The 22,027-nt window shown below is 38.2% G+C and overlaps 1 pseudogene; it reads right to left on the bottom strand.

The window, feature by feature from the left end:
- Positions 1 to 19,652: 19,652 nt before the first annotated feature.
- On the bottom strand, positions 19,653 to 21,631 carry LOC127217987 (protein kinase C zeta type-like; annotated as a pseudogene).
- Positions 21,632 to 22,027: the final 396 nt, after the last annotated feature.

Genomic DNA, 22,027 nt, shown 5'->3' with positions numbered 1-22,027 from the left:
TTTTTTTTTTTTTTTCCTCCTAGAAGATTGATGGAGGGCAACATCTTCATTTTGCACACCAGGTACCTAAATCATAAACCCACTGTGTGAGCAAGTAACAAACAGAAAAGCCAAAATTTGGCACAGCACAGTGGTACGCACTGGTAATCCCAGCACTATGGAGACCAAGAGAGGGAAGCCACGAGTTCCAGGCCAGAGGCACAACGATGAGACTATCCAAAAACCAAACATGGGGGGGGGGGGCGGATTTTCCTGACTGCAAAATCTGTATAGTTATTAGTGCTGGTCTGAGAACCAAGGCACTCCTTAATTTACATTGGAACAACAAGCTTTCCTCATCTCCAATATTTGTTCCAAGTGGACAAAGCCTGTGTTCTAGGAGGTGTAATATATGTGGGAACCCTTCAGGGTCACTCTGTGCTCCCATTGACAGGCACCTCCCAGTAGTGAGACCCCAGAACTTGGTGCTTGCTGGAGCAGCCAAAGCAGCAAGAGCAGCCAGGTGTGTCTGTCCTGTTCTTGCAGGATGAAACTCAGCTGTGCTTTAGAATTCCGTGATTAGTGTCTGGCCTATCTGTCCCTGGCTATGTGAGCACCTGACAATATAGTCACTTTAGTGAACTTCGGTAAGCCTGGTTTACTCATTACACAAAATAAGAATCACAGAAAGGGGGTCCTGTCCAAGGACACACAGCCTGCTGTGCTTCCAAGATGGCTGAAGTGACAAACGCAGAAAAATGACATACAGATACCAAATGACTCAAACCAAACCCATACGTTTCCGAAATTCAAGGCAGAGTTTAGCGCGCATTTCCTATTTATTTTGGCATCAGCAAGGAGCCTGCATATGAAAGAAAGCTAATGCCAGGAAGGACTGTAGCATTTAGTCCCCAAGGGCCAACATCAATTCTGCCAGGCTGGATGACTTCCCTCATCTGTTGCATAGCAACCTCCTCTGTCAGCTGCCTGTTTTTCCTCAGCACTTCCTCTGTAGAGTGTCTGCAGTGGGACGTGATCAGACTTGGGAAAGGAGGTCTGAGGTGCCATTTTATATATTATCTGCTTCCATGTCTGTGTCTTCAGTCATGACGCAGACTATAACTTTCACACTCATCACCTACTTACTGACCCCCTCCCTTCTCCAGTTGAATGTCTCTTGAAAGTCTCAAAATTATTTCCAAATTTATTCTCTTGTATATATCCTCCTCATCACTGTTTTCTTTAGTTATGCTCTTTTTTTTTGCTATATTAGAATGGAGGTTTCTTTAGAGAGAGGGACTGTTGTATGTTTTATCCTCAGCTTAAGAACAATGCCTAGTAATTTTATATTTTTAACCAATAATTGTTTGATGAATGAATAAATCACAGTGTACCACATTGCTAAAAGCAGAAAGTTGAAAAAGATTTTTTTTGCTTGATAAATTCACTTATTTTTTTTGTCATACACATTCACATAATACATACTCATTATTGGAACAGTGTATATGCATCATTGAAGGTTGAACTATTATCTAAATGCCATAGAAGTTAAGGAATCATTTCCTAATCCTTATCACTTTGAGACAGTCGCTAAGGTTTCTATGCTACCTTTTTATATAGCATTTTAGTTGCAGACACACGGCTCTTCTTGCATCAATAGGATAATATGCATGTGGAAAATATTTTAAATTACACCTTTTTGCCTAGTACTTCACATTATTTTGTAGTTCTGTTAGAGGTGCGTTGTTAGCATGATCTTTATATTCCTACGTGATCAAAAATTCATGTTTTAATCATTTGACAAGAACTAAAAGCATATGCATTTTTTTGCATCTGATTCATCTTATCAAAAAAAAAAAAACCTACCTCTGAGTCATTCTTTAAAAAAATTTTAACATTCACTTTTGTTCATGCTGTAACAAGGATCCTGGTGTTAACTGAGTTCATTATGTGGGACAGGCAAAGGACTGACCGTCCTGGAAAGACAAAAGACTGAAATGTAGGAGAAAACATTACCAAGTCAGGCTGGAAGGCTCCTTTCTTAGGACTCCGGGGAAACCAGGAGGTGGGAACAGGAGGGGCGGGACATGACTCTGTTGTCCAGATGTTTGTCCCTGAGCAGGCCTGTCTTTCTAACTTTCCCTCAGCGTATCTGTGGGTTGGTCTCTCTGTGTGTATGGTGCTGCTGGCTTTTGGATACCAGAAGAGAGTTGGACTCCCTGGAGCTAGTTATATAGGTGGTTGTGTGCCACCTGGTGTGGGTGCTGGGAACTGAATGCACATCAGTTAAAACAGCTGGTCCATTTCTAGCCAGAATTTTTTTCCCCCGTGTGTGTGTGTGTGTGTGTGTGTGTGTGTGTGTGTGTGTGTGTGTAAACGGATTTCCATTTCTTTGAGTTAAATGTCCAACAGTACAATTTCTGTGTCTTATAGTGTATATTAGTTTTACAAGAAGCTACAGATCTTTTCTCCTGTGGCTGAACCATTTCTACAGATCTTTAGTTTTGGCAAGAGTGTGTAGTAATAGCTCCCCATGGTTTTTAATGTGCATTTACCTGAAAATTACATATATTGAATATTTTGTTTTATAATTTCACAGCCATAACTCTTTTCTACTAAAATGTCTATATTTTTATCCATTTTCTAATTGGATTGTTTTATTGCTTTTAAAAAGTATATTAAATCTTGATAAGAGCACAGCTGTAGAAGCATGAAAATCTGAGTTAAAATTCCTAGCACACATGTAAAAAGCTGGATATGGTTATGCACACCTGTTATTGGAATGGAGACAGGAGGACTGCTGGATCTTTCTGTTTTTAGGTTCAATGAAACGCTTTGCCTGAAAATAAAGCAGAAAGCACCTAACACCTTCCTTTGGCCTCTGTGAGTACATAGATTTATGAACCTACACACAAATAGACACATATACTGCTCACATACACTCACACACATATATACAGAAGTAATGAGTGAATTAATTTTAAAAGTAGAATATTGACTTTTTCTAGTTTATTCATACGTTCTTTGTTAGATATAACATTTGCATTTTTCTCAGTTTATAGCTTATCCTATCCTCATTTTAAAAAGCATTTATTTTATTCATATTTGGTGTGTGTGTGTGTGTGTGTGTGTGTGTGTGTGTGTTTGTGTGTGTGTGTGTGTGTGTGAAGGTGCCCAGAAGATGATGTCTGATCCTTGAAGCTGTAGTCACAGATGGTTCACATGGCTGCTGTGAACCAAATCTGATTGGGCTGGAAGGGCAGCAAGCACTAACTGCTGAGCAATCTCTCCAGCCCCCTCTTTTCATGCTTTTAAATAGAGTCTTTAGCAAAGCAAAAATTGGAATCTTTTGGAAGTCCAATTTGTTGACTAATTTTAAAGGATTGTAGTTTTCTGTGTGTGATAGAGAACATGTTTTTAATTCCAGTATTCTGAAGAGTGAGATTGGTGGAGTGAAAATTCAAGGCTAGCTAGGGCTGCATAGTAAGACTGTGACTCACTCATATATGGGTTTTAGACATGGAGCAAAGGATTACCAGCCTGTAATCCACACCACCAGAAAAACTAGGGAACAAGGAGGGCCCTAAGAGAGACATACATGGTCCCCCGGAGAAGGGGAAAGGAACAAGGTCTCCTGAGCAAATTGGGAGCATGGGGAAGGGGAGAGGAAGTTAGGAGAAAGAGAAGAGGAGAAGAGGAGGGGAGAGGAGGTCACGAGGGAGCAGGAATTTTGAGTAGGGGGAAGAATAGAAAAGAACAAGTAAAGAGATAGCATAATACAGGGAGCCATTATAGGCTTAAAGAGAAATCTGGTACTAGGGAAATGTACAGAGGCCTACAACTATCCTCAACTAACAATCTAAGCAATAGTGGAGAGGCTACCTTAAATGCCCTTTCCCGATAATGAGATTGATAACTACCTTATATGCCATCCTAGAGCCTTCATCCAGTAGCTGATGGAAGCAGAAGCAGACACCCACAGCTGAACACTGAGCCGAACTTCTGGAATCCAGTTGCACAGAGGGAGGAGTGATGAGCAAAGGGGTCAAGACCAGGCTGTTGAAACCCACAGAAACAGCTGACCTGAATAAGGGGGAGCTCATGGACCCCAGTCGACAGACTGGGGAACTAGCATAGGACCAACCCAGACACCTGAATGTGGGTGTCAGGAGGACTGGGCAGTCTATGGGGCCTCTGGTAGTGAATCAATATTTATCCATAGCATACTAATGGACTTTGGGAGCCCATTGCACATAGATGGATACTCTCTCAGCCTAGACACATGGGGGAGGGCCTAGGCCCTGCTCCAAATGATATGACAGAGTTTGAAGATCCCTCATGGAAGGTGTCTCCCTCCCAAGGGAGCAGAAAGGAGATGGGATGGGAGTTTTTGGGGGACAGGGGAGGAGGGGAGTGTGAGGGAATTGGGATTGACGTGTAAAACAAACTTGTTGCAAATTTAAATAAAAAAATATTATTAAGAGACTGTGACTCAGACAAGAAAATAAATAAAACCAAACAAAAGATGATTGTTTTATGTCATTTCTGAGAGCTCTTCAACAATATTGAGGTTATGAAGACTTTTTCCTTTTATCTTCCAGAAATATTCTAGTTTTAATTACAATGTCTGTCATTCATTTACTTTGGAGGGGTTTTAGAAGATTTGTTGTATTTTCTGGTGTTATGAATACCCAAGGTATTTAGGCAAGCCAGGTGTTGTAATAAAATGTCCGGACAAAAATCAGCTTATGGGAGAAAGGGCTTATTTTGGCTCATAGTTTTATAGAGATGCATTGCATCATAGTAGGGAAAGCATGGCAATAGGCAGGAAAGCATAATGTTAGGAGCAAAGAAGACAGCTGATATTATTACAAAAGTACACCGGAAGCAGAAGGAATAAAGAAGTAAGGTCAGGCTACAAACACCCGACCCCCCCTGCCCCCACCCCCCACCCCCAATTTTAGTGGCAACATGAGTAAGACAGGAGGCAAAGTGATTTCTTATTTACAGTTTACATTATTAGCATTAGCTTATTTATTTTGGTTTTTCGAGACAGGGTTTCTTTGTCCTGTAACTTGCACTGTAGATCAGACTGGCCTCAAATTCAGAGATCTACCTGTCTCTGCCTCCCCACTGCTGGGATTAAAGGCGTGTGCTACCTCACCCAGTTTACAATTTACATTATTGATATACTCTATAACCATATTAAATGCATTTGGGCAATGACTTAAATAAATATCAATGAACACTCCATTAACAAGTAAAGGTTATCAGAAGAGACAAGGAGAAGAGAGCTACAAGAAGAACCTCAATGCACAAAGTTGGAATGCTTTTTTTTATCTCACTAGATGATCTTATCATATGGTCCTCTGACATTTTATAACACATACTCCATCTACCATATGTCTGTGAAAACCATCCATCCATCCATCCCTTTACCCATCCATTCATTATCTATCTTCTGATATTTATAATATGATTAAAGACCATTTATGTTCTCAGTATAAAAATTAAAACTTACAATCCACTTAATTTGAGAAACATGGAACATTAATTTTTAATGAATGTGTAGGTGGATTCAGAAAAGTAATCACAAACATATAACAAGTCTAGATTTAATTTTATGAAACAGAAAGCATCTGAAAAATATGGAGGGGATTTTGTTTTCTTTTTAAATTGAAAATAGATTTTTTTTCATACAATATATTCTGATTATGGTTTTCCTTCCCCCAACTCCTCCCAGATTCTTCCCACTTCCCTACCCACTCAAACAGACAACCTTTCTTTTTCTCTTTCTCTTTAGAAAACAGACATATAAAAAATAAGGTAAAATGAAAAGGGACAAACCAGAATAGGACAAAACAAACAAAAAAGAGACAAATAGCACAATAAACAAATATAGACACAGAGACACATGCACTTGCACACTCAGAAATTCCATAAAAACACAAAACAGAAAGCCATAATATGTATACAAAACACCTGTAAAATTAAAAAAAATCCTTTATGAGTCAAACAAACAAACAAACAAACAAACAAAACCAATAACAAAACCTCCAAAAATACCACTGAGCTCATTTTGTATAGACCCTTTACTATTGGGCATGGGGTCTACCCTTAAGTTTGTATATGCAATGAGACTCCATTGGAGAAACTAATTTTTCTTTTATGGGGCAGTTGTCAATTGGAGATAGTTTCTGTGTTAGGAATGGGGGCTGTGTTCACTTCCCCTCAGTCATCCAACTCAATCAATCACATACACAATTTTAAGTAACATACATCATTCAAGACTTGTTATCATCACAACATTCTATTACAATTACATAGCATGTTTTGTGCCAAATTCTTTTTTTCTAAGGAACTCAGAAAAGTATATTTAGGGACTAAAGCATTTATAATTAGACTTGTTTAAAAATACTTTATTTGGAAAAATGCAAACCATTACATTCTTTTCTACTATTATTTCTTCATTGTTTTTAATGCTAGAGATAGCCTTTACTATCCAAATGCCAAACACATATTCCTTTTTTTCTGGGAAGTAATTCAGAAATGTGTGCTTAATATCTAAAATTATGTGTTCTTTTCTAGTAATTTACCTTTGAAAACTACACAGTGGAGACGTACTTACACCCCAACTTTATGCCCTGAGGATCTGCAGGCTTCCCCCTTGTTTCTTCTCATAACCTTTGTTTATTAGTGGGATGTTCATTAATGTTTAAGTCATTACCCAAATGCATTTTATATAATTATAAAATACACCAAATTATATAAGTCATAAATCAGATGTCACTTTGCCTGCTTTCTTATTCACATTGGCACAGAAATTATATATAAAATATAAAATGTATACATATTATATAATTTACATATGGATTTAAATATATATTTAATACATCTTTTATATTATGTTTTATATTTATGTGCAATAATATGCATTACATTAAATATATAAATAAATAAAAGTATATGTATATCAGCAATTTAACTTGTAGAAATGAAAAGTAATGAGAAAATAGTATTTATAATAATCAAAGTGACTCAGGATGTTTCTAATAACAGAAGCAGGCTTTTATTACAATATTAAAACATAATATCAGTAAAATACTGAAAGGAATTTTTATGACTTCCTGAGAATTCTGATTTGAACCACTTATATTTTTTGTTTTCAATGACGAAGTAATTTCATGTTCTTTTTGTTTTTTCTTTTCCCCCATATTATATATTTTGATAAAATTTTCTCTTCCTTCTATTCCTCCCAGATCCTTGCCACCTCCATACACACTCAAGTTAATTTTTTTCTCTCTCTCTCTAAAACACAAAACAAAACTAAAACAAACAGAAGAATAAAACCAAACAAAAACCAATAAGACAAAAATTATTAAACAAAAATCTCAAACCAAGCCAAATCAAACCAAACCAAAAAGTAACCCCAACCACCCAACCCTTCCCCCACACACATTTTGTTTTGACTAACTACCGGGTTTGGAGCCTGTCCTTAAGTTGGTTGATACACCCAGTGACAATCTATTGGGAAAAAATGATCTTCCCTTTCCCAGCAGGTATCAGTTGTAAATAGTTTCTTAAGTAGGTGTGGGACTTTGTGCACTTTCTTTTGTCAGTGCTGGGATTTTGTGTGCTTGGAACGTGAGTAGTTTTTTTATGCTGTCACAGTCTTTGAGTTCACATGTGCGTCACCTGTGTTGTGCTTGATTTTATATTCTCCTCTCCATCACATTCTTCTGTTCTCATTTCCTCCTTATCTCATTATAACACATATTCTATTTCCCCTTCCTTGAAAGATTCCCTCTTCCTTCTGATCTCTTACTATGTATCTAACTTCTGTGGTTTTTCAGACTGAAGCACACATATCTGAAGCTTAAATGCTATCACCTACATATAAGAGAAAACATACAACATTTGCATTTTGAGGTCTGGGTTGCCTCACTCAGAATGATTGTTTCTAGCTCCATCCATTTATCTGAAAACTTGATAATTTTATTTTTTCTTAACAGCTGAATAATATTCCATTGTGTAAATGTACAAGATTTTCATTATCCATTCCTCAGTTGGTGGACATCTAGGCTTTCCCCCGATTTCTGGCTATTAAGTATAGTGTAGCAATGAACATGGACGAGCAAGTATTTTTGTAGTAATATGTAGAATCCTTTGCATATATGCCCAAGAGTGGTACACCTGGATGTTGACTTAGATTATTTTTCAGTTACTTGAACAGCTATGATGGTTCAAAAGCCCAAGGCAAACTGGTCAGAATCTTGTTTGCGTAGAAGACATGACATGTAATAACATTCTTACAGGACAGACTATTAAAAGCTTGATGGGGAAAAGGAATCTAACACATTTCTTTTCTACAGAACTCTGTTGCATGTACAATATTACCATTTGCATTACTTAGGGTTCTCTAAAGGTACAGAACTGATAAAATGAGTATATATACAGAAAGGGGACTTACTAGACCAGCATAAATGATGTGTCTGGGTAGTCCAACAATAGCTACCTCCTGACAGAAAAGTTTAAATCCAGTAGTTGTTTTAGTCCATGAAGGTGAATTTCTCTACATTCCCAGGCTGGTATTAGATTCCAGGGAGCTTCTGCTTTTCACTCTAGGTTGGAATCCTGAAAAAGTTGGATTTTTAAATACCAGCCTCATGAACAATATAGACAGACTTGCCAGCAAGAGGGCAAGCAGGCAAATAAACAGTCCCTTCCTTCCATATATTTTCATTTGGGCTGCCATCAGAAGGTGTAGTCCAGATTTAGAGTGTCTTTATGCTTCAAATATTCTGAAATATCCCTTACAAGAGCAGATTGGGTTTTAGCTGATTCCCGATGTAGTCAAATTGACAAGCAAGAATAGCCATCACACCACATATAAGAATAATGCTACTAACGAGAATGGTTTTGAGTGCAATGACTAAGACAAGACTCAGCCAAGTGCCATAATATATGTGGATATTCTTTAGGAGAAAGGACATTGCAGTATAATTTATGTGGGTTTGCAAATATTTTAGGAGAATTTCTGATGGGAAGTCTGAAGGCTTTTGTCAACAGAGTGAATACAAAGACATTTTGAATCACAGAATCAGTCACACTTGATACCTGAGGACTCACCCTGAGGATTCACTGGTTCCTTATGATGTAAAAATGTGGAAAACCTTCACATTTTCTCTCAACCTCAGAAATTTCACAGAGGTGATTTTTCCAGTGTAGTGGAAATTGTAGTGAGTGGTCATGATTTTTCAACAATACAAAAATTCATGATGATCAGAAACACTATGGATATATTGGCAGTGGGAAAGGCTTCAGAATAAATTTAGACTTTTTAAGCATGAGAGAATTCATCATGGAGAAATTTCCTATCCTACTAACACACGGATAAAAGCATTCACACCCACATCAGAACTGACTAAGCATGGGAAAATTCAGAGTGCAAATATACCGCACAGTAATGAATATGTGAAAGGGCTTCTGGAGACATTTATCTTAATAAAACACTAGAAAATTCATAGAAGTAAACATATCCTTGAAATGTGATCAATATAATAATGCTTTTATCTAGATCAAATTATATTAATCTTCAGATAATCTTTTGCAATGACTATATAAAAACTTTCAAATAGAAATCAATCCTTGCTCATCATCTGCAAATTCATAATGGAGAGAAACATTGTGCTTGTAATGAACAAGCTTTCAATTAGAGACTGAATTTTATCCACCACCAAATGATTCATAAAGACAAGACACATTATGTATGTAAAATGATGGGTATGCTATCAGCAGTATTTCAGCTTTATTTGACACCAGTGAGTCCATAGTAGGGAGAAATCTTTTATATGTAGTGAGTATAAAAAGTATTTCAATACTAAGTTTAATCTTACTTAACATCAGTCAAATCATAGTAATGGTAATGATATGGTAGTTTTTTGAGAAAGCCAGACCTTGGTAAAAATGATAACTTCCCCATAAAAGTTAATTAAAATATTTTTATTCATTTTATGTACTTATATATCCATCACAATGCCAAGCACTGTAATATCAGTACAGAGTTTATTCTGAGAAAAATATAATAGGACTCTATACCATTATTCATTGCATATGAAGAAACAAACACAAAAAATACATAAAATATAGCTATTTTTCCAAGATTCTGTCAGTGGAAATGTAGGCGCCTAAGGTAGTTTAATTGGTCGGGATTTATAGTGGCAACATGTGTTGAAAACATGGGGATGTTACAAATAATGCTGCTATGAACATAGTTAAGCAAACATCTTTGTGGTATAATTTTGCATCCTTTGGTTATATGCCCAAGAGTGATATACTGGGTCTTAAGGTAGATTATTTCCCATGTTCCTGAGAAACGACCACACTGATACCCAAAGTGGCTGTAAAAGTTTGCATTCCCACTAGCAGTGGAGGAGTGTCCCCCTTTCTGCATTATGTGCAGTTGTGGTTTTCTGTGATGGTCTCCATTTGTTGAAATGAATGTCTTCTTTGATGAGAAGTGGTAGCTATGCCTATCTATGGATATAAGATTAAGATTTATGATGTGGTATGGAACTATGCTAGACTAGTGAAAGTAGTATATCCTTTTCTGAGGTCCCTGACCTCACTACACCTAGGAAGATGGCTAGGTTTCTAATAGTAGGCATGATTTCCCTCCTGTTGAATGGGTCTTACATGCAGCTGTTGGTTGCCACAGATATGTGAGTGACACTTACTAACTTTATCCATATCATGCAATGCTGATGATTACCATAGTTCATAGGTGTTACAGATAGATAGGAATGCTTACTTGTGTTCATCCCTTGACAGCTTGCATAGTATTTTCTGGAACAATAGAAGTTAAGCTATAGGAAAGAGGCTTTCTTTCAGGTTGGATACAGGTCAAATCATCTGAGTCATGTGTCCTAGCTGTATGGCGTCTTCAGCAGTAGGGGCCTGCACTTAACCCCTCACAAGCAAGCAAGGAACACAGAAATAATCTGTATTGTTTGGGGAGTCACTTGGATTACCCTGGTCAACCATTCAAAAGGAGCTTTTCTGTGACTAATTCTAGAGTTTTTGTTAACCTATGGTTCTTCTGGGGATGACTGTCATCCCACATTCAGTGTTAAGAAAGAAGTTGAGGAACTCAGAAAGTAAAACACACCAAAAGTATAAGATTGTCTGAAGAGAGTCTCAGGAAGTAATGCATATTCAAATATGGATACATACATACATACATACATACATACATACATACATACATACACACACACATACACACATACAAACATACATATATTTCAATTACACATATTTTATGTTAAAATTGCAATGACCCTACTTAAGGCATGAATGCCTCTGATCTTGGGTTGGTTCTCAACTCCTTTCTCTAAACAATTTCTGGAAATTTTAGATTAGACTATTGTCCCCCCACATCCCTGTAATCTTATCAATCACAAACCTGTCAGGTATGCTCACGAACCACATTCTGAGTCCATGTATCTTCCTAAATAAATGTCAAAATATTAACCTTAAGAACCACCTAAATCCTATATAGAATTATTGTTAAAACAGTGAAATACAGCTTTCCCCTGAGAAACTTATGGCCACTCTTTAGAAAAATCTCACACTCATACTTTTGTGGGTTTTACTTTCTGAGTACCTTTTGTCCCCTCATAACCTTCAAGTTTACATTACCATTAAAATATCTTTAATAAAGTCTCAAATCTGTTTCATACTGTGTTCATGAGTCCAATATTTGACTGAGTTGAGGTGCCTAAATAATTAAGGGAACTGTCTAGGCTGTTATGGGCGTGGAATACAATTGTTATGCTTTCCTTGAATTCCTTGACAGCATCAGTCATAGGCAATCAATTAAAGTCTCAAAACACTACATGGTGAATTTCATAAATAAATTGTGTCTCATTCTGAGTAATTTGATGAAATATCATGCTGTCTCCATTCTATCACTGGTGGGGCACGAAGCATCATTTATTTAGCATATGCATGTTCTATTTGCCATCCACTTCTTAGTGTGTGGCAGTGCTTGGATGTAGGGCTCAGTATTATTCATAGCTTGAGCACCCACTAGTGGTCTTGGAAGGTAGCATCTGAGGCAGGATAGGAAGAAAATTATGGAGAAATATGAAGAAAAAGGGCACTCTGGAATCTGGTTAAAACTTCTCAACAGATAAAACTAAAAAGATTCATCCTAACTAACAACATTTGTTAGCATACAGACAATATTACTTTTAAGAATTTTAAAGGGCTGGCAAGATGGTTAAGAGAGACCTGAGAGCCCAAGTTTGATCTCTGGATCTGACAAGGCTTTAAGAAATAGTAGATTCCTAAGATGGTTGCCCTCTCACCACCACAGGCAACACACGCACGCACGCGCGCACACACACACACACACACACACACACACACACACACACACAGAGAGAGAGAGAGAGAGAGAGAGAGAGAGAGAGAGAACATTAAAATAACAACAGACCTTAGGTAGGATCTCCTTTATGGATTTTTTTTTTTGGGAGGGACATCACAAATGCCAAAGTCCTGCCAGAGCCTGGGCAAGAGGTGTCAGCATGAAGAAATGAAGTGTTCAACCACCACATGAGTTTCACATAAGTGGCTGGCCCCAAATAACTCTAGCCATCTTTATTTATACATCAAAACAAGTATGTTTTTCCAACCTCCAATGTTAACCTCCAGCAAAAACAAATATGTCAAGTATATTTTTCCCAACTTTTACAACAAAACATCTTTAGAACAAATACAACACTTACCGTTTTGCTAGCTTGGTGAAATATTGAGCCAGGTACATCCTGTCTTTATAAAACTTAAAGGTGATTGGCATATGCACACATTTTCAAGAACAACAATCCCATTCAAAACATATTTACAGAAATAGGGTGATGTTCTTCCAGTCCTGTCAGCACTGAATCAGAACAGCTTCTGGGGTCTGAAGTCACAAATGACATCCCCAGACATGAAACCTGAGAAGTATTAGCTCCTAAAAAGTTTTAGGGGAAAATAGTCAAGAAAAATGGGGTTTCCAGGAATAATCATATCTGCCCCATGCATCATTGACAAAATGACACTAAAGCCACCAAGAGAATCAATATAGAAGAGAGCAGGCAGGTCTCATGGTCTCAGCAATATTCTGTGCTGTCCCAAAGTCCACTGGTCCTTACTGAGTGAGATTGCCTCTGTGGGCTTTTGTCTCATCTGAAGACCTGTTGGACAAGCTCTCATATACTGGTCTGAAATTAGGCTGCATGTCTCTCAACACACAAACAATACCATTAACCTTTGTTAGTGAAGATATACTAAATTCTTGTATTCCTGTGACAATTGAGTTATACCTATCAATTATGATCTTGTCAGGTATAACTTCTGGCACAACCTTGTGTTGTGGAATACTATTTTAAGATGTGTTACAATTATTTGTGCTGTGGACTATTTGTTTAATGATGCAAAGGTGTGTTGCATTTCTTTATGTTGCATTTGTTTAACTCTGTAAAATCAAGTCATGTTATTGTGCCTGTCTGAAACACCTGACTGGTCTAATAAAGAGCTGAATGGCTAATAGCTGGGCAGAGAAAGGACAGGCAGGGCTGTCAGGCAGAGAGAATAAACAGAAGGATAAAAAGGATGAAAAAAAGGAGCAAGAACAAGGTGAGGAGGATGCTAGAGGCCATCCACCAAGCCAGCCATAGAGTAAGAGTGAAAGTAAGACATACAGAAGTAAGAGAAAGGTAAACGCTCAGAGGCAAAGGGTAGATGGGATAATTTAAAGTTAAGAAAAGCTGGTTGGAAATAAGCCAAGCTAAGGCTGGACATTCATAAGAAATGATAAGCCTCTGTGTGTGGTTGATTTGGGAGTTGGGTGGCAGGCCCTCCAAAGAGCCAAAAGAGAAGGAAAAAAGGAAGAAAGAAAAACAAACAACCACCAACAAACCTGTGATCTTATTTAAGTTCCTTATTAACCCTTGGGGAATAATGACTTTGTAATTCACTCAAATCTTAGATATGGCTATTGTCAAGACAGAAGCAGGACCTTCCTCTGAGAAGCCTGCACCCATGATTTCAGAAATGTCAAGCTTTAATACTACCTTTAAGTTACTAGTTACTATAGTGTTTTAAATGAGATGCCCCTCATAAGTCTCAGGTATTTGACAACTTGGTCCCCAGTTGGCACTTTGAGGAAGCTTAGGAGTTGTGATCTTGCTGGCCAGAGCCAGGTAGATTTAGTACAGAATTCTTCCAGACATTCAAACTAATACCATCATTCCTCAAATGACTCTATAAAACAGAAAAAGCGAACTTTCCAAAATCCTTTAATGATGCCAGCATTACACCAATAATAAAACAAGATGAAGACCCAACAAAAAGAAAATTATACACCAATATATTTCATGAAATCAATTATCAAAATTAGCAATAAAGTATTTGCAATTTCAAAACACACTAAAAGGATTGTCCACAATGATAAAGTTGCCTTCATTCCAGAGATGCAGACATGGTTCAACTTATGCAAATCAATAATGGTAATCCATCAAATAAATAAACATAAGGACATAAACCACATATTATCTCATTAAATGCAGAAAAGGCTTTTGACAAAAGCTACAACTATTCAATAAAATAATCTGGAGAAAATAGGTGTATGGAGATATATCAATAAAATAAAGGTGATTCACAGCAAGCTCACAGCCAACATCATTATAAAAAGGGACTCAAAGCATTTCCACTAAGTCAGGAACAATACAAGGATGTCAACTCTATTTATCCCTGTTCACCACAGTACTTGAAGTCTTCCTAGAGCAATGAGACAAGTGAATGAGAGAAAAGGAACACAAGTAGAAAAAGAAGAATTAAAGGTATATTTATTTACAGAATATAATTCTATACATAATATTCCCAAATGACTCTACCAGAGATCTTCAACTGATAAGTACTTTCATCAAAGTAGCAGGATCCAAAATTAATACCTCCAAACCAGTAACCTTCCCATATACAAATGACAAAACACTGAAAAAGAAATAAAGCTAACACTACCATTCACAATAGGCTCAATATTTTCTACTCCATGAATATTTTCTTCTCTTATTAATTACAATGTAAATATCTGTATTTCCCAGTGTTCTTACGTGACCCACAAGTTGAGAAGCACTGCTTTAACACACTATTCAACATTGTTAGCTGTCAGGGAAACGTAAATTAAAACTACTTTGGGATTTTAGCTTAGTCAGAATGGCTAAGATCTGAAAAATAAATGCTGACAAGTGTATGTGTAGGGAGAGGAGCATTTATTCACTGCTGGTTGGAGTGAGAACTGGTGTAGGTGTAATAGAAATCAGTTCTTTAAAAAAGCTGGATTAGATCTACTACATGCTTCAACTATATCGATTTTGGGCACATACCCAAAGGACTCCATATCCTACTACAGAGATACTTGCTGTTTGTTCATCCTCATTGCTGCTTGATTCACAAAAAATAGGAAATGGAAACATCCCAGCTGTCCATCAATGATAAGTGGACAATGAACATTTGCTATATTTATGTAATGGATCTTACTCAGCTATTAAGAAAAATGAAATTGCTGAGAATGATGGTGCACACCTATAATCACAGCATTTAGGAGGCAGAGGTTAGTGGTTCTCTGTGAGTTTGAGGCCTTCTTGGTCTATGAAGTGAGCCAGAGCAGTGTGACCTTGTCCCAAAATAAAACAAGAGAACAAAAAGAAAAGGGAAATTGGAGGGGAATAGATGGATCTGGAAACAATCATTTTGAATGAGGTAACCCAGACCTAGAAAGACCAAACATCCCATCTCTTTTTTCATTTGTGTACATTAGAGTTGAATCTTTAGATATGAATGTTTCATTTGGAATTCTCATAGAGGTCAGGAAACTCCTAAGGATCATGAAGGGGGGCTTTCAAGGGAGGGGAGCTAGAATACAATGATCTGAAGGTTTAAAAGGGAAGAGATAAATTGGAATGGGGGAGTGTTGTAGAATGTTATTTTAACTGGGCAAAGATGTGTTGTGTTTTACTTTTGTTTATGTTGTATTTGCTTAATGATATAAGGATATATGTTAATTATGTAAAGATATGTTGCATCTGTTTCACGTTGCCTACCTAAGGTAACTGATTGGTCTAATTAAAAGTTTAACCAAAAGTAGCTAGGCAGAGAAAGGACAGGCAGGGCTAGCATGCAGAGAGAATAAAAAGGAGGAGAACTAGGCTTAAAAACAAGAATGAGAGGAATAAATGAAGAAGAAAGAGGAGAGAATGAAGGACACACCCAGGGCAAGAAGCCAGGCAGAAGCTACCCACCCAGCCAGACATAGTGAAAGTCAGATATACAGAAATAAAAAAGGTAATAAGCCCCAAGGCAGAAGGTAGATAAAGAGAAACAGTCTTTTCTAAGCTAAAAAAGCTAGCCAGAAATGTGCCAAAGCTAGGCTGGGCATTCAAAAGTAATAATAAGTCTCTGTGTCATAGTTTGGGAGCTGGTTGGTGGCCCAAAAGTAAAAGCCTGATACGAGGAGGTGAAGGTACAGCAGAAGAGGGAAACTGAGAGGAATAAATAATAGTAAAGACTTTTCTAAAAAGCAGTATGGAAACACTACCATAGACACTTCCTAAAATATATTTGTACACGTGCATGAAAAGAGTTAAAATGGAGTTGTCCTATAACAGAGTGACAATGGCTACACCTGACACCAGAGACTAACAAATAAAAGGCTCATTCCTAGGAATGTGTTAATTTTTTTGAATTGTTGGCCTCTGAGGTACCAAAGGTCCCCAAGCATTAAAGATAATTTCCAGTGTTCTTGACTACCCTCCATCACTTGACATGAAGATCCCATTGCTGCAGATACCATACATTTGAATCATAGAACATAGAGAAATCAAACTGACACTTACCTGGAGTCTTCATCCCTACTGGCTAGATTGCATAGTGCAGGAAGTTGCTATGCAGTCTGCTGAAGGAGAAAAGCAATTATTAATCTTACCTAACTGTGAGTTCTGGGAGCTGCAGTAATGACTGGCTGGGCAAGATATGCCCACTGGTACAAAAGTCTAAGAGTAATCAACCACTTTCTGATTGCATTTCCAGTACAAAAGATGGAACCCGTACCCAGCACCAATACTGGGCCGAGAATGTATGACTAAATAGACCATAGACCCTAAAAGAGAACCTACTATTACTCTATTAAATCCACATAATATTGCACTAACCCATAATGGTATAAGGATTAATCTGATTAATCCCTGGATTAAGGCATATTGTAACTCTGATCAGAAAAACTTCAATAGATGATGATTAACACAGAGGCCCTCAGCTGACCAATGTACAGAGAATAAGAGGTTGCATAATTTTCAGCCATAAATGGAACACACATATCACATCTTCTCCTGCAAAGGCTCATGGATCATTGCTGTAAAGGAGGCAGAAAGAATACAGAGGTCAGAGGCAGTGGATGACTGTAAGGAAACTGTCTTTTGAGTACAACAGTGCAGCTTTGCACATGAAGTCACATAATTTATCACAGCATGCACAAGCCAGACCAATCCCAGTACAGTGAGAGGAGCTGTTCACAAAATTCCACCTCTAGCAGAGGAGCTATTAGAAGTTGTTAAATGCTAGTAGGAGGATCAGTTTTCTATAGGAGTGTGGCCCCTGATAAATCAGTTTTCTATAGGAGTATAGCCCCTGATAGATCTACAGTACTGTAGTGGAAGACCACACACTCAGGAATATTTGGGCAGCACAAATTGGTCTTGTTGGAGGGAAAAAAACACAAAGTAGGTTGGGATGGAAAGAGGGGGAGATCTGGAAAGAGTTGGGGGATGGAGCAATAATATAATAAAAACACATATGAAACTATCAAAGAACTAATAAAATATATTAAATATCCATGATTATTGAGGGGAAAATATTTCATAACAAAATTAGGCTGAAGGAATTCTTTAGACTTAAAAGAAGCACATCCAAGAGACTACAGGGAAAAAAATCAAGAGCATTAAAAGAGCAATTAAGCAAATGAATATAAAGGAAAAGACCAATCACTACAGAATCAACAAAATGATGGAATTAATACAATTAGCAACATTGAACATTAGTGGTCTCAATTCTCCAACTAAGAGAATTCCACTGGGATAAGAAATGCAATTTATCAACCTGCTTCCTCCAAGAAGCATACTTCAACATGTAAGACAGACACTACCTTAGGGTAAAAAGATGAAAAATGTATTCCAACAAATTGGATCAAGCAGATGGGACCATACTATTATATGACAAACTATATTTCAAATAGAAATCAAATAGAAAGATCAAATGGAAATCTAGAAATCAAATAGAAAGAAGATCAATTCATTCTAATAAAGGATAAATTTAAAAGCAACCCTGAATCTTTAGGAGACAATGAAACCAGTCTAAGAAGGAAGTTACAGCTATAAGGGCCAAATCACAGCAACCTCACACAAATAATACCTTAGGTCTTTGGAAAAACAAGAACAAATTAAACACCAAGTAAGTAGAATGAAAGAAATAATTAACATCAAGATGGAAATTAAATAACTTTCAATAAAATTTGCAAATCAGTGAAACAAAGAGTTCCCTCAAAAGATAAACAATATAAAAAAATCCTCAGCAAAATTAAATAAAAGAAATATAGAAAAGATCAAATTTAATAAACTAAGAGATAAAAAGGAGCTACTATGATAAACATCAGTGAAATCCTGAAAATCATAAGGACATACCTTAGAAACACAATACCCTACTAAATTTAAAAGCAATGTATAAGCTTCTAGATTCATATGACCTATCAAAATTAAACCAAGATGAAATAATTAAGCAGATCTGTAACAGTGAGATTGGACCATTAACAAAAATGTTTTCCAACTAAAATTTTCCAGGCCTAGAATTATTTACTGCTAGTTTTACCAAGCCTTTAAAAAAGGACCATTTTGGAAAACACTGATTGTTTCTGGAAATTTTGTGAAAGTGAAGTAGCTGAAGATTCATGCTTTAATATATGGATCCTTATGCTCTTTGTGTTACTATTGCTCTGTAATATGCTTTAAAATCAAGTATGGTATTTTGCCTTATTGATTGAGTTTTGCTCAGAATTGCACTGACTGAGATCCTTCATGCTTCCAAATGAATTTTAAGATTACCTTTTATATTTCTGTGATGAATGGGGTTAGAATCAGTTGAGGATTGAGTGAAGCTGAAATTGCCTTTGATAAGACATATATTAAGATATATATTTCTGCATTTTTCGACATCATTGGTACATTTTATCCCTCAGGGCATTACCCGCTAACTTTTCTGGAGCGGGTCAGTGTATTGAGTTCTGTCTGGTTGGAAAATGTGTACCTTCACAAAGCTGTGACTGTCTTGCTCTCTGGTAGGGCTGCTATGGGCATAGGAAGTGATTCCTCCAGCACAAAGCTGGGCTCTAGGGCCTGGACACAGAGGCTGCTCTGTCCAGAAGTGCCTGTTGGATGTGCTTTCTGCAGTCTCGGTGGCCAGCATCCCTCCCTGGCTGCTCTAAGCCTCGTGCCCAGACTGGAGTGCATATGCTGTGGTTAAGGGTAAAGGGATAGGGTCATTCACAGGCAGGTGTGTTCATAGCAGAGATGCCCATGACCTCACATGGACTCCTCAGCCGAGAGCAGAAGTGGGTTGATGTACTCAAAGCCTTCAAACTCAGACTGGTCGATCCTATTTATGACGTCCTCATTGTCGTCTGGAGTCAACTGCACAGCTCGCTGGTGAACTGCGTATCGAAGTTATTCAGGCCGTAGTCATCTGTGATCTGGGGCTGGAAGGGACGCAGGGCCTGCTTCTTTTCCAGCAGGTCCCAGTCTTTGCTGCGGAAGAAGGCATGGGTCTTGATGTCGGAAAACCCAGACTGCGGCCGGCAGCCACGCCTCTTTTTGGGATCCTTATTTAAAAATCCTTTCAAGACTTGTAAAGCCTCGACAGACAGGAAGTGTGGGATCCGAATTGGCTTTTCCAGGATAACTTGGAAAAGGTATTCTTCAGTGTCCTTGTCAGAATTGTCTGTGATGGTATCAAACGGGGAGCACCCAGCCATCATCTCAAACAGGAGGATTCCCAGCGCCCACCAGTCCACGCTGAACCCGTGCTCTCCTCCTCGTAGGATTTCTGGGGCAGTGTAGTTCGAGGGTAGATAGATTTGATGCCTGGTTGTTCTGGGATGCTTGGGAAATCATGAATGATGAACACCTCATCCCTGCCCTGACAGGCCAGGTGGAAGGCCTCCTCTGGCTCCATCTGTGAGGGCACAGAACAAAGGTCACCTTCATTGTCCACCCACTTGAGGGTGAGCAGGTGCTGCTGGTGCAGGTCACATGTCTCACACTTCCTCACAGAGGTCCTGGTCCTTGATTGTTGTCATGGAATTCACGCTGGTGATAAGGATGTCCCCGCTATAGCGCACCTTCAGATGGATGCGGCAGCTGCTCCAGGCACATCTTGGGGTCTGTCCCTCTGGACATGGCACACTCCACTGGCCCCCGTCAGTGCTACATCCAGAGCGGTGGGGCCATGGCTAGCGGCCCCAGTGCAGGGCTGGGTTGCCAGGAGTGGGGAGGAGCGGACAGCTCACAGCGCTTGACAGACCGACCAGGCCAGCCTCAGCAACTCCACAGAACTTAGGTGCCCCCTATTTCTGCATTATTGATTATTCTTAGGTTTGGTCTTTTAATGGTATCCCAGATTTCTTGTGTTAGGAATTTTTTATATTTAACATTTTCTTTGATTGATGAAATCTATTTACTCTGTCATGTCTTCAATGTCTACAATGTTTGTTCCATCTCTTGTATTCTGCTGGTGATACTTGCATCTGTAGTTCCTGTTCGCTTACCCTGATTTTACATTTCTAAGAGTCCTTCTGTTTGTGTTTTCTTTATTGCTTCTATTTTCATTTTCTTCATCTGTTTGTTTGTATTTTCTTGGCTTTCTTTTGAGGGGTTCATTCGTATTTTCCGATATTTTGTTTGTCTTTTCATCAAATGCTTCAAGGGATTTTTTTTCATACCCTTTTAAAGGACCTCTATAATCTTTATAAAGTAATTTTTTTGGTTTTCTTCTTGTGCTTCAGTTATGTTGGATTGTTAATGTCTTGCTGTTGTAGGATATCTAGGCTCTGGTGATGTCATATTGCTCTGTATTTTATTGAGTGTGTTCTTACACTAGCATTTAGGCATCTGGATTTGGGACGAGTATAGGTCTAGTTATTGGTTTCCTGCATTTGTCTTTGTTGGGTCCTTGGTTTCTCTTTCCTCTCTGGTCTTCTGGCCTCTGGTAAAGCCAAAATCTTCTGAAGTTTTAGACAAAGATATGGAACCTAGGGGAGAGGCGAAGCCTGTGGTCCCTGGATTTGGTCTTGCCTCGGGTCCCTAGGACCAGCCATCCAGTACAGCTGCGGGGGGGGGGGGGGCTGGAGTGCCTAGATCCAGTCTGTGTTCTGGTAAAGCTGAAGTCTGTTCCTGAAGTTGTAGGCCTGGAGGGGTTTCAGTCTTTGGTCAACCCTTTGTACTGGCATCTCCAAAATGCTGGGGTCTTTTATTGCAATCTGGCTGAAATCATAGGCTCTCTTCATGGTGCCAAGCCTCAACCTCTTTGCATGACCCCTTCACTCCTGGTTCTTCAACTGCCACTGAGGCTGCACCTTCATCAACAGCCTCTCCTGACCTCTTACAGTGCCAATTCTTAGCTCCTCTCCATGACTTCTTCATACCTTAGAATGTCAAGAATTTAACTTCAAGTCTAGAAAACATAATTATATTGCAGTTATATCACCTGTGGTCACTTTATGGCTCCCAGTTTGAATAAGCTTACCTTGCTTGTAAACACAATATTGTAACATACTATTTAAGTAAGATTGTTGATGAGTTTTTGTTTTTGTTTTTTTTTTTTTAACTGGAGCATGCATAGCACCTTCTGGTACTGTGTATGTTAGACAGCAGGGAGGGAACTAATAGCTCATTTCCAGAGT

Source organism: Phodopus roborovskii, unplaced genomic scaffold (assembly GCF_943737965.1).
Source record: "Phodopus roborovskii unplaced genomic scaffold, PHOROB, whole genome shotgun sequence".
Lineage (NCBI taxonomy): Eukaryota > Metazoa > Chordata > Mammalia > Rodentia > Cricetidae > Phodopus > Phodopus roborovskii.
Note: the sequence above shows the minus strand (reverse complement) of the source record. Positions and strands in the feature narration are given on the sequence as shown.